The 11,344-nt window shown below is 38.6% G+C and overlaps 1 protein-coding gene across 1 annotated transcript in view; it reads left to right on the top strand.

Annotated features, from left to right (window-relative positions):
* LOC103209953 (olfactory receptor 2AE1) overlaps positions 1 to 11,344 on the top strand; it is a 29,723-nt gene that overhangs the window by 1,689 nt on the left and 16,690 nt on the right. The window lies entirely within an intron of this gene.

The raw sequence follows: 11,344 nt of genomic DNA, 5'->3' as shown, positions 1-11,344 counted from the left end.
CTAAGGCATTTGACTGCTAACCAGAGGGCTGGCAGTTCAAATCCACCAGCCACTCCTTGGAAGGAAGACTGGGCAATCTACTTCCGTAGAGATACTGCCTCAGAAACCTATAATTCTTGTGATACTTGTTATGTTTAACAAGTATTGATTGCATGTCCTCTTTGGTCCAGGCACTAAACTAGGTATTTGGGATATGTCAGTCCCACCAGTTTGCCCATATGAAATTTAACATTCTTTTAAACATATACATATATATAATATATACATACTTGTGCCTCTCTTTGGCTTACATCGAACTTAAGAGTTCTGGGTGCTCACACTTGCTAACAGTGTGAGAGACACAAGTTATTTAACCTCTGAAAGCCTCAGTAATATCATATGTTTAATGGAAAAAAAGAGAGTTATATGATACTTGTAAGTACGGTAGCTGTGGATTTTAGTCCCAGTCTTCAGAAATGGACTCTGAATAATATAAGCAGAAAAGAATATCTGTTAGAATCAATGGAAACACCAAAGAAGCTGATCTAGAGACTATTACCCACATATCTGTCTAATGCCAAATTGTGCCACCGAACTAATCCAAACTGATGACTTCAGAAAAATTTATCCAATAAAGACAAGATAATTCAAGTTAGCAATATGCAGGCAGGCTTATATTGTAATCATAACCATATTCTGGTTAGCAGTCAAATGCCTTAGGCACTACACCACTAGAGCTCCCATCTGATATGCAGGGATCTTTTATGGATGGCTATCTCCTCCACTTGTGCAACAGATCTTAAGGATCTTGCTCCTGAAATGATCCCTTCTCTCTCCTACATCATCGATTTTCCCTCTTCATTCAAACACCACCATCAGCCTACAAACAAGCTTTTATATCTCTCATGATAACAAAGAAAACTTCTCTCTACTCTGCAAACCCTACAAATTTTCAAAGAAAAAATTCTTTGACCCAGTTTTCTTTGCTGTTTATTTCCACTTTTTCTTCTATTTTTCCTTGAGCCCCCTTCAGTTGACTTTTTTTTTTTTAACTGTCAATATATTGAAATCCCTAGTGGAAAGTCACAGGAGCTCTGGTAGCATAGTGACTAAGGCACTTGACTGCTAACCAGAAGGCTGATGGTTCAAACCCACCAGCCACTCCTTGGAAGGAAGGTTGGGCAATCTACTTCCACAGTGATACCGCCTTGGAAACCCAAGGAGGGGTTGCTATCAGTTGGGTCCAACTTGACAGCAAATAACAACAACAACAAAAGTGAAAAGTCAGAAATAGCCTCCATGTTGCCACACTAAATGGCCAAATTTGGATCACTCAATAGCATTTGAAACAGTTGTTCATGCTTTCCTTCTTGAAAGACTTTCTTCATTAAACTTCCTGGACAGTACACTCTACTTAGCTCCAAACTCTCTGGTTCTTTGTTTTCAGACTCTCTGAATCTTCTCATCATCTTTATAAAGGCTGGGCCCCTGGGCAGGTAGGTGGGCACACAGTGGCTAGGGCCTTCTATTGTTGTTATGTGCCGTCGAGTCGGACCTGACTCATAGCAACCCCTCCTCCTAATAGTTAATACTACTATTATTCAAATCTATGCACAAACCACCAAAGCCAAAGATGAGGAAATTGATGATTTCTACCAATTTCTGCAGTCTGAAATTGACTGAACATGCAAACAAGATGTGTTGACGACCATCGGTGACTGGAATGCAAAAGTTGGAAACAGAAGAGTCATTGGCAATTGGAAAATATGGCTTTGGTGATAGAAATAATGCTGGAGGTGACAGAATTTTGCAAGACCAATGAATTATTCACTGCAAATACTTTTTTTCAACAACATAAATAAATAATGGCCATACACATGGACTTCACCTGATGGAACAACAGGAATCAGATTGACTACATCTGTGGCAAGTGGAGATGGAAAAGTTCAATATCTTCAGCCAAAACAAAGCCAGGAGCTGATTATGGTACAGACCATCAACTGCTAATATGTAAGTTCAACTTGAAGTTGAAGACAATTAAAACAAGTCCACAAGAGCAAAAATATGACCTTGATAACATCCCTCTTGAATTTAGAGACCATCTAAAGAATAGATTTGATGCATTGAACACCAGTGACAAAACCAGAGGAATTGTGGGATGACATCAAGAACATCATCCATGAAGAAAGCAAGAGGTCATTAAAAAGACAAGAAAGGAAGAACAGACCAACATGGATGTCATAAGAGACTCTAAAACTTGCCCTTGAGTGGAGAACAGCTAAAGCAAATGGAAGATATGACAAGATAAAAGAGTTGAACAGAAGATTTCAAAGAGCAGCTCAAGAAGACAGAGCCAACTATTATAATTAAATGTGCAAAGACCTGGAGTTAGAAAACCAAAAGGGAAGACCATGCTCTGCATTTCTCAAGCTGAAAGAACTGAAGAAAAAATTTCAGCCTTGAGTTGCAATATTCAAAGATTCAATGGGCAAAATTTTGAATGATGCAGGAAACATCAAAAGAAAATGGAAGGAATACACAGAGTAACTGTACCAAAAAGAATTGGTCGATATTCATTCATTTCATGCGGTAGCATATGATAAAAAACCAATGGTATTGAGGGAAGACGTCAAGGCTGCACTGAAAGAACTGGTGAAGAATAAGGGTCCAGGAATTGATGGAATACCCATTAAGATGTTTCAATAAACAGATGCCGCACAGGAGGCACTCACTCGGTTATGCCAAGAGATTTAGAAGACAGCTACCTGGCCAACTGACTGGAAAAGATCTGTATTTGTACCCATTCCAAAGAAAAGTGATCCCACAGAATGTGGAAATTATCAAACAGTATCATTAATATCACATGCAAGTAAAATCTTAATGAAGATAATTCAAAAACAGTTGCAGCAGTAAATTGATGGAGAACTTCTAGAAAGGCAAGCTGGATTCAGAAGGGGACATGGAATGAGGGATATCATTGCTGATGTCAGATGGATCTTGGCTCAAAGCAAAGAATACCAGAAAGATGTTTACTTGTGTTTTATTGACTGTGGAAAAGCATTTAACTGCATGGATCATAACAAATTGTGGATAACATTGAGAAGAATGCGAATTCCAGAACACTTAATTGTGCTCATGAGGATCCTGTACATAGATCAGAAGGCTGTCATTCAAACAGAACCAGGGGGCACTGCATGGTTTAAAATGAGGAAGGGGGTGCATCAGGGTTGTATCATTTCATCATACTTATTCAATTTGTATGCTGAGCAAATAATTTGAGAACATGGGTTATATGAAGAAGAACGTAGCATTGGAGGAAGAATCATTAACAACCTGTGATACGCAGATGACACAACTTTGCTTGCTGAAAGTGAAGATGACTTGGAGTGCTTAGTGGTGAAGATTAAAGACTATAGTCTGCAGTATGGATTACACCTCAATATAAAGAAAATAAAAAATCCTTGCAACTGGTCCAATAAACAGCTTCACGATGCACAGAGAAAAGATTGAAGTTGTCAAGGATTTCATATTACTTGGTTCTACAATCAACACCAATGGAAGCAGCAGTCAAGACATCAGATGACGTATTGCATTGGGCAAATCTACTGTGAAAGTACTCTTTCAAGTGATGAAGAGTAAAAATGTCTCCTTGAAGACTAAGGTGCACCTAACCCAAGCCATGGTATTTTCAATCATCTTTTATGTAGGTGAGTGCTGGACAATGAATAGGAAGACTGAAGAAGAGCTGATGTTTTTGAGTTATGGTGTTGGAGAAGAATGCTAAGAGTACCATGGATTGCTAAAAGGACTAACAGATCTGTCCTGGAAGATGTGCAGCCAGAATGCTCCTTGGAAGTGAGAACAGCCACACTTTGTCTCACCCACTTTGGTTATGTTGTGGGAGGAACCATTCCTTGGAGAAGGATATCATGTTTTGTAAAGTGGAGGGTAAATGAAGAAGGGGAAGGCCCGCAGTGAGACGGACTGACACAGTGGTTGCAACGATGGGCTCAGGTATAGCACGGATCGTGAGGCTGGCACAGGACCAGGCAGGGTTTCATTCTGCTGTGCATAGGGTCACTGTGAGTTGGAGACAACTCGATGGCACCTAACAACAACATCATCTTAACTTCTAAATGTTGGATTGTCCCAGATTTAGTCCTCTGAACTCCTCTCTATTTTTATTCATTTCCCAAGTATTCTCATACAGTTTTGTTAAATTTATATTTCAAGTCTTACCTTTTCTCTGAACTCCAAACTCTCTTATTAGATTTCCAACTCTACCTTTCCACATGATTTCCTAATAAACAAATCAAACTTTACATATCTAAAGCCAAAATCTCCCCCAAACATACTTGCCCCTCAAGTGCTTCCCATCCCAGTAAATGGTAAGAAATTAGACCAGTTGCTCAGGTCAAAAACCATGGAGTCATTGGCACCTTTTTCCTCTAACACCACACTTGTTGGCTTTATTTTTGAAATATACTCCAAATATGACTATGGATCACCACTTCCTCCATTATATCTTGCCTGAAATACTGCAATAGACTCCTAACTGCTGTTCCTCCTCCTGCTTTTACCCTCCATAGTAATCCCTTTAAAACATACATATTTCATTCTGTTACTTAAAACTCTTCAAAATCTCTTTGTATCACAACTTAGGTAAAATCCAAGGTACGTCTCTGAGTTTGAAAAACCATACATGACCTGGTCTCTGGCCAGATTTCCCATTTCGTTTTCTTCTCACTATATTCCAGTCACATAGTCCCTTAACCAGAGCCTTTGCACATGTTATTCTCCAAACCTTGGAAGTGCCAGATACTCTCTCATTTCTTTTTGATTTCTTCTCAAAGGTAACCTAGCCAAACAGTGTTTCCCTGACTACCCTTTTCAAACACCACTCTCTTTATTCTCTGTCTCCTTCTCCTACTTTACTTTTTAATATTACTTTGCATTATATTGAAAATATTCTGTTGTATTATATTACTACAGTGTAGTAAAGTGTATGAGGGCAAAGACATGGCTTTGTTTACTGTTTCCTCATTGGTGCCAAGAAAGAGCCTGGTAATGTAAGTGCTGAATAACTATTTGTTACATGAATTAATAAATGAAAAGCACCTAGTTTGCCTTACACATAACATTGATGATATTTAATTCACAGAGTGGAAGAGAAAAGTACTACTACCAATAAAAGTAGATGCTTTGCTAAGACTTACTAATTTCAGATAAAACCAAAACCAAACACACTGCCGTCAAGTCGGATCCAACTCATAGCGACCCCTCCTTGGGTTTCCAAGGAGGTATCACTATGGAAGTAGATTGCCCAACCTTCCTTCTGAGCAGTGGCTGGTGGATTTGAACCACCAGCCTTCTGGTTAGAGTCAAATGCCTTAGGCACTACGCCACCATAGCTCCCATGAATTTAATAAAGTTTAACGAAATAAGATTAAGACCTGTACACCAAAAACTACAAAACATTGCTGATACAAATTGCAGATCAAAATAAATGGAGAGATATTTCATGCACATTGATTAGAATAATCAATATTGTTAAAATGCCAGTTTTCTCCAATACAATCCATATCAAGATTTTGGCAGGGTTTTTGTAAAATTTAATGGGTGAATTAGAAAATATATATGGCAATGCAAAGGACCTAGAACAAATTGACTTGGACTTATATACCAATTTCAAAACTTCCTATATAAATGTATAATAAGCAAGAATGTGCTGTTCATGGGAGAATAGAAGGGTAGTATTTGCAAAGGGAGATAGCTCAGGGGGCAGGAATACATAGGAAAGAAGGACACAAGGAAGAGGTAACCCCAGGGAGGAAATGGGAAGAGAGCTGTTACATTGTGGGGAATTACAGTTCATACACAAAATGTGTATGAACTGCTGTATGGAAAATGAATTTTCTCTGTAAACTTTCACAATAAAAATAATTTTAAACAATACTGTGTGTTGTTGGCATAAGGGTAGACAAACAGATCAATGTATAGAGTAGAACAGAAAGTATCAAATAAAGTCTGACAACTATCTTCAATTGATTTTCAACAAAATCACCAAGGCAAGACCCTTACCTCATGTTGTTGTTAGGTGCCATCAAGTCATCTCCGACTCCTAGCGACCCTATGTACAGCAGAACAAAACACTGCCTAGTCCTGTGCCAGCTCCACGATCCTTGCTATATACCTGAGCCCATCATTGTAGCTACTGTGTCAATCCATCTTGTTGAGGGCCTTCCCCTTTTTTATTGATCCTCCACTTTACCAAGCATGATAGCCTTCTCCAGGGAATGGTCGCCACTGACAACAGGACCAAAGTAGGTGAGGTGAAATCTGGACATTCTTGCTTCCAAGGAGCACTCCGGCTGTACTTCATCCAAGACAGATTTGTTAGTTCTTTTGGCAGTCCATGGTACTTTCAGTATTCTTTGCCAATACCACAACTCAAAAGCATTGATTCTTCTTCAGTCTTCCTTACTCATTGTCCAGCTCTCACATGGACTTTTATCTTCACATGCATATGAGGTGATTGAAAAGACCATGGCTTGAGTTAGGTACACCTTAGTCTTCAAGGAGACATCTTTGCTCTTCAGCACTTTGAAGAGGTCTTTTGCAGCAGATTTTCCCAGTGCAATATGTCGTACTTGCCATCAATGACAACATAGCACTGTAATACAACAGGGTTCATCTTTGTTGTTTGTATCTCCCGTGTACCTCTCTGTCTTCTTCCTCAGTGCCACCATGTTGATCACTCACTTTTGGTACATTGCTCTTCCCTTCACCCAAATCAATGCTTGTCTCTACCTATTCAGCAGTGTTTTCCCCAATCTCCCCCCACCACTGGTAACCAACAAAGAATGCTTCCTTCCATATATAAACCTTTCCTTTACTTTTTACAACAGTGAACTAATATTCATCTGTGATTCACTTATTTCACAGAACATAATGTTCTTCTTCATTTAACCCAGTTTCTTGGATTATTTGATCAGCATACAGATTGATTAAATATGGTGAAAGGATCCAACCCTGACACACACCCTTCCTGATTTTAAACTATGCAATATTCCCTTGTTCTGTTCGAACGAGTCCCTCTTGGTCTATGCAAAGGTTCCTTGTGAGCATAATTAAGTGTTCTAGAATTCCCATTCTCTGCAATGTTACCCATAATTTGTTGTGATCCACACAGTTGAATGCCTTTGCATAGTCAATAAAACACAGGTAATCTTTCTGATGTTCTTTGCTTTCAGCCAAGATCCATTTGACATCAGTAAATTCCACATCCTCTTCTGAATCCAGCTTGAATTTCTGGAAGTTCCTTGTCAATGTACGGCTGCAATCATTTTTGAATTATCTTCACAAAATTTGAAATTAATGATATTGTTCAATAATTTTCTAATTTTGTTGAATCACTTTTGGAATAGGCATAAATATGGATCTCTTCCAGTCAGTTAAGGTGCTCTGGTAATGTAGAGGTTAAGGCATTTGACTGCTAACCAAAAGGACAGTGGTTTGAACCCACCAGCCACTTCACAGAAGAAAGATGAGGCAGTCTGCTTCTGTAAAGATTTACACCCTTAGAAACTCAGTGGGATCTCTATGAGTCAGAATTGATTCAATTGTAGTGAGTTTGCTTTTTGGTTTTCCAGTCAGTTGGTCAGGTAGCTGTTTTCCAAATTTCTTGGCAGAAATGAGTGAGCGTCTCCAGCACTGTATCCATTTGTTGAAACATCTCAGTAGGTATTCCATCAATTCCTGAAGACCTGTTTTTCATCAATTCCTTCATTGCAGCTTGGATTTCTTTGTTCAATACCATTGGTTTACACTACCTCTTGAAATGGTTGAATTTCAACCAATTCTTTGCGATTATTCCTTCCATCTTCTTTTAATGTTTCCTGCATCATTCAATATTTTGTCTAGCGAATCCTTCAATATCGCAATTTGAGGCTTGAATTTTTTCTTCATTTCTTTCAGCTTAAGGAATGCTGAGCATGTGCTTCCTATTTGGTTTTCTAATTCCAGGTCTTTGCACGTTTTATTACGATAATTTATGTTGTCTTCTCAAGCTGCCCTTTGAAATCTTCTCTTCAGTTCTTTTATTTCATCATTTCTTCCACTCACTTTAGCTACACTCTGTTCAAGAGCAAGTTTCAAGAGTCTCTCTGACATCCATTTTTTGTATTTTCTTCCTTTCTTATCTTTTTAATGACCTTTTGCTTTCTTAATAGATGATGTTCTTGATGTCATCCCACAACTGGTCTGGTCTTTAGTCACTGGTGCTCAGTGTGTCAAATCTATTCTTCATATTGCCTCTAAATTCAGGTGGGATATAATCAAGGCCATTTTTGGCTTTTGTGGACTTATTTTATCTTCAACTCAAACTTGCATATGAGCAATTGATTGTTCCACAGTCAGCCACTGATCTTGTTTTGACTGATGATATGGAGCTTCTCGATCACTTCTTTCCACAAATGTAGTCAGTTTGATTCCTGTGTATTCTATCTGGTGAGGTCTACATGTATAGTCCACTTTGGTTGAACCCCATTAATCTAGACACATAGATGCAGCTTGGTTCTACAGGAAGAATGAACATGTTTAATTTGGCAGTAGAACCCCATTTACCATGTTCTTTCTTCTGCAGGAACCAAACTGCTTCTGGATTTAGAGCTGGGTCCTAGATATTCTAGCCTGAATATTACTGTTTACGGTAATAACCCTCATTTTCTTGGTAGCATTCATTGGACTCTCTATGAAATTCCTCTCATTTATTATCCTAAAGTAGAAGATACTAGCTTGAAGCTTCCCACCTGTTCATAACCAGCCTAAATATCCTATGAGAAGGTAACACCTACATAGCTCCAAAGTTCTGGTGTGCAAAATAAAGGGCTTGCATGGCTACTGATTAAGACTAAATTGTACATCATCACTCCCAGCTGCCCAGGTTACCAGCCCCTCTCCTTTTGCTAAGGACACTCTAAAATACAAAGTCACATGCGAATAAAATGAATAGTTATTAGGGATGGGACTACATATGATCCTGTGAATGCCATCTCAGAAGAGAAAGGGTTGGGTAGACTTGGAAAGAGTTCATGGAGAGGATGAGGATGGAGGTCAGATGGTGAACATGTGGCTAATAAATAAACACTTATGTAAACCTGTGTGCCCAAAGGCATCTTGCTCATGGCACTAGCCTGCCTTTTCCCTCACTGGTGGGGTCATTACTAACATAAATAAACCAACTATTCTTGAAACAAAATTGTTTCCTTTGTTGTACTTGTCATTATGCCTACATAGCTAAGTGGGGGGAGCACAACTGGGGAACCATTTGTTTCTTTAATGAAACTGTGTGGGAGGTTACTTTTTTCTTTAATGTGCTTTTCTGGTGCAATAGAAATTGACTTCCCTACTTTAATGCCCTCAGATTTCGGGGGTGGTGGTGGTGATATTTACTGAAATATCAAAATCTGAAAAGCATGATTGTAGAGTACCAGAAAGTGGCAAAATGGAATTGAGAGGGATGACTTTGGAATTAAGATGAAAGAGAAACAGTGATGCTAACTCATTAAAATGGCCATGAACACGAACACTGGAGTTGAGATATGATAGAATAAACAAGATGAATTCCTTGGACCAAAGATAAAAAGTTAGACATTGTGAAGATTTCTCCTGAAGACAAAAGTAACAAATTACACCACTGAAAGCAATAACTTTCTAATGGAAACCCTAAGGAAATGATGTGTCTGTCTGGAGTCCAGAGAATTGGGTATTGCAAAGACCCAAGGCAATTACTGCACATTTATTTCTAACAATGCCCATTGTGGATTGCTCCTTAGACCCCAAGGGTAGCCCTGCAAATAATCCAAGTGTGAGTCCCACACGCCTCTCCTTGGTCAGAAATTCAGGCACGGATCCCTGCTCCTTAGTCACCTCATTGACCCTGCCTTCCTTCCTATAGATTTGTATCGTATCTGATTTTCCATGGGGCACAGGGCTGTGTCTCTGGTCCAGCCTGCTTGTGAGGTTTCTGGCCCTCATTAAGACATGAGGAGCAACTCAGGAGGAGTCAGGTTCCCTGATTGGGGTTGACAGAAATTAGACCAGCTGACAGGTCAGTGACAACATGGAGGCAGGAGGAGGTGATCTTTCCTAAAAGCCCAAAATGTATTAGCTCAGAAAAGAAAAACTAGCTGAGAAAAACTGAAGAGTATATCACACAGAAATCAGTGAATGGTTTACTGGTATACCAACAGTGAAAAATAGCAATGAAAAATGTGATTTCATTCCCACTAATGTTGAAATTAAGTATTTGTATTTTAATTTAACTTGGAAAATGAAGTATTTGTTCAAATACTTAAAAGAACGTACGTAAAATATAAATAGATTGTAGTTGTAAAGTTAAAATGTATTCAGATGACCATGGTTTCTAAGTAAGTAGAAGATACGTTCTCACTAATAATAAATTAATAAATGTACACTATATTACTGGCATTGTATTTTAAGTCCTTAAGTATTAGCTTTTTAATTCTCCCTCCAAATTTCACTTCTCAAAGACAAGCAAAATCTGAGACCTATAAGGAACCTTAGAAACCATCCACGGATCTAACACTGTCATTTTACAGACTCTGCAAACGCACATAGGATTAAATTCTTGGACAAGCTCTCTTAGCAACTGCCCTCATTCTCTACTCTAAAGACTTACCTAGAAATTTTACCAATTTTAACTCATATCCAGTAACTCCAACCTCTTCAAAGCTTATCCTGGGCAAAGGCATCTGAAATGTGTTTGTTGATGTTGTGAAAGGCTGAGAAGCAAAGTAGGTAACTGCCCTACAATGGCCTAAACTTTTCTTATTACTCTCCAAATATTCTTTTTCTCGGCATATGTACAGACATTCTGGTATAGATACTTTCTGTATGTACATGCTATGTTGTGTTCTGGCTTTAAAATCTACATTGTAGACAGATATTCATAAGTTGACATTCTTTCATTTTTAATATCTGTATAGTGTTCCAATGCATTAACACTTCAAGGTTTGCAACACTATTCTCCCATTGGTTTAAGTAATTGGTTGTTGCAAATTTTTAAAATTTAGGAATAACATTGCAACAAACATTCAAATTAATTGCCTTCTTTTCATCTGATTTGTTTCCTTCTATGTGGTTCCGAATGTAAAAATTCTATATCTATAGACATTTATATAATCTTTGTAAGCCTCTAAAAAGGAGCTCTGGTAGCATAGTGTCTAAGGCACTTGACTGCTAACCAGAAGGCTGGTGGTTCAAACCCACCAGCCACTCCTCGGAAGGAAAGTTGGACAATCTACTTCCGTAGTGATACCACCTTGGAAACCCAAGGAGGGGT

The sequence above is a fragment of the Orycteropus afer genome, unplaced genomic scaffold, assembly GCF_000298275.1.
Source record: "Orycteropus afer afer isolate SDZICR_OR568_19922 unplaced genomic scaffold, OryAfe1.0 scaffold00542, whole genome shotgun sequence".
Classification (NCBI taxonomy): Eukaryota; Metazoa; Chordata; class Mammalia; order Tubulidentata; family Orycteropodidae; genus Orycteropus; species Orycteropus afer.
Note: the sequence above shows the minus strand (reverse complement) of the source record. Positions and strands in the feature narration are given on the sequence as shown.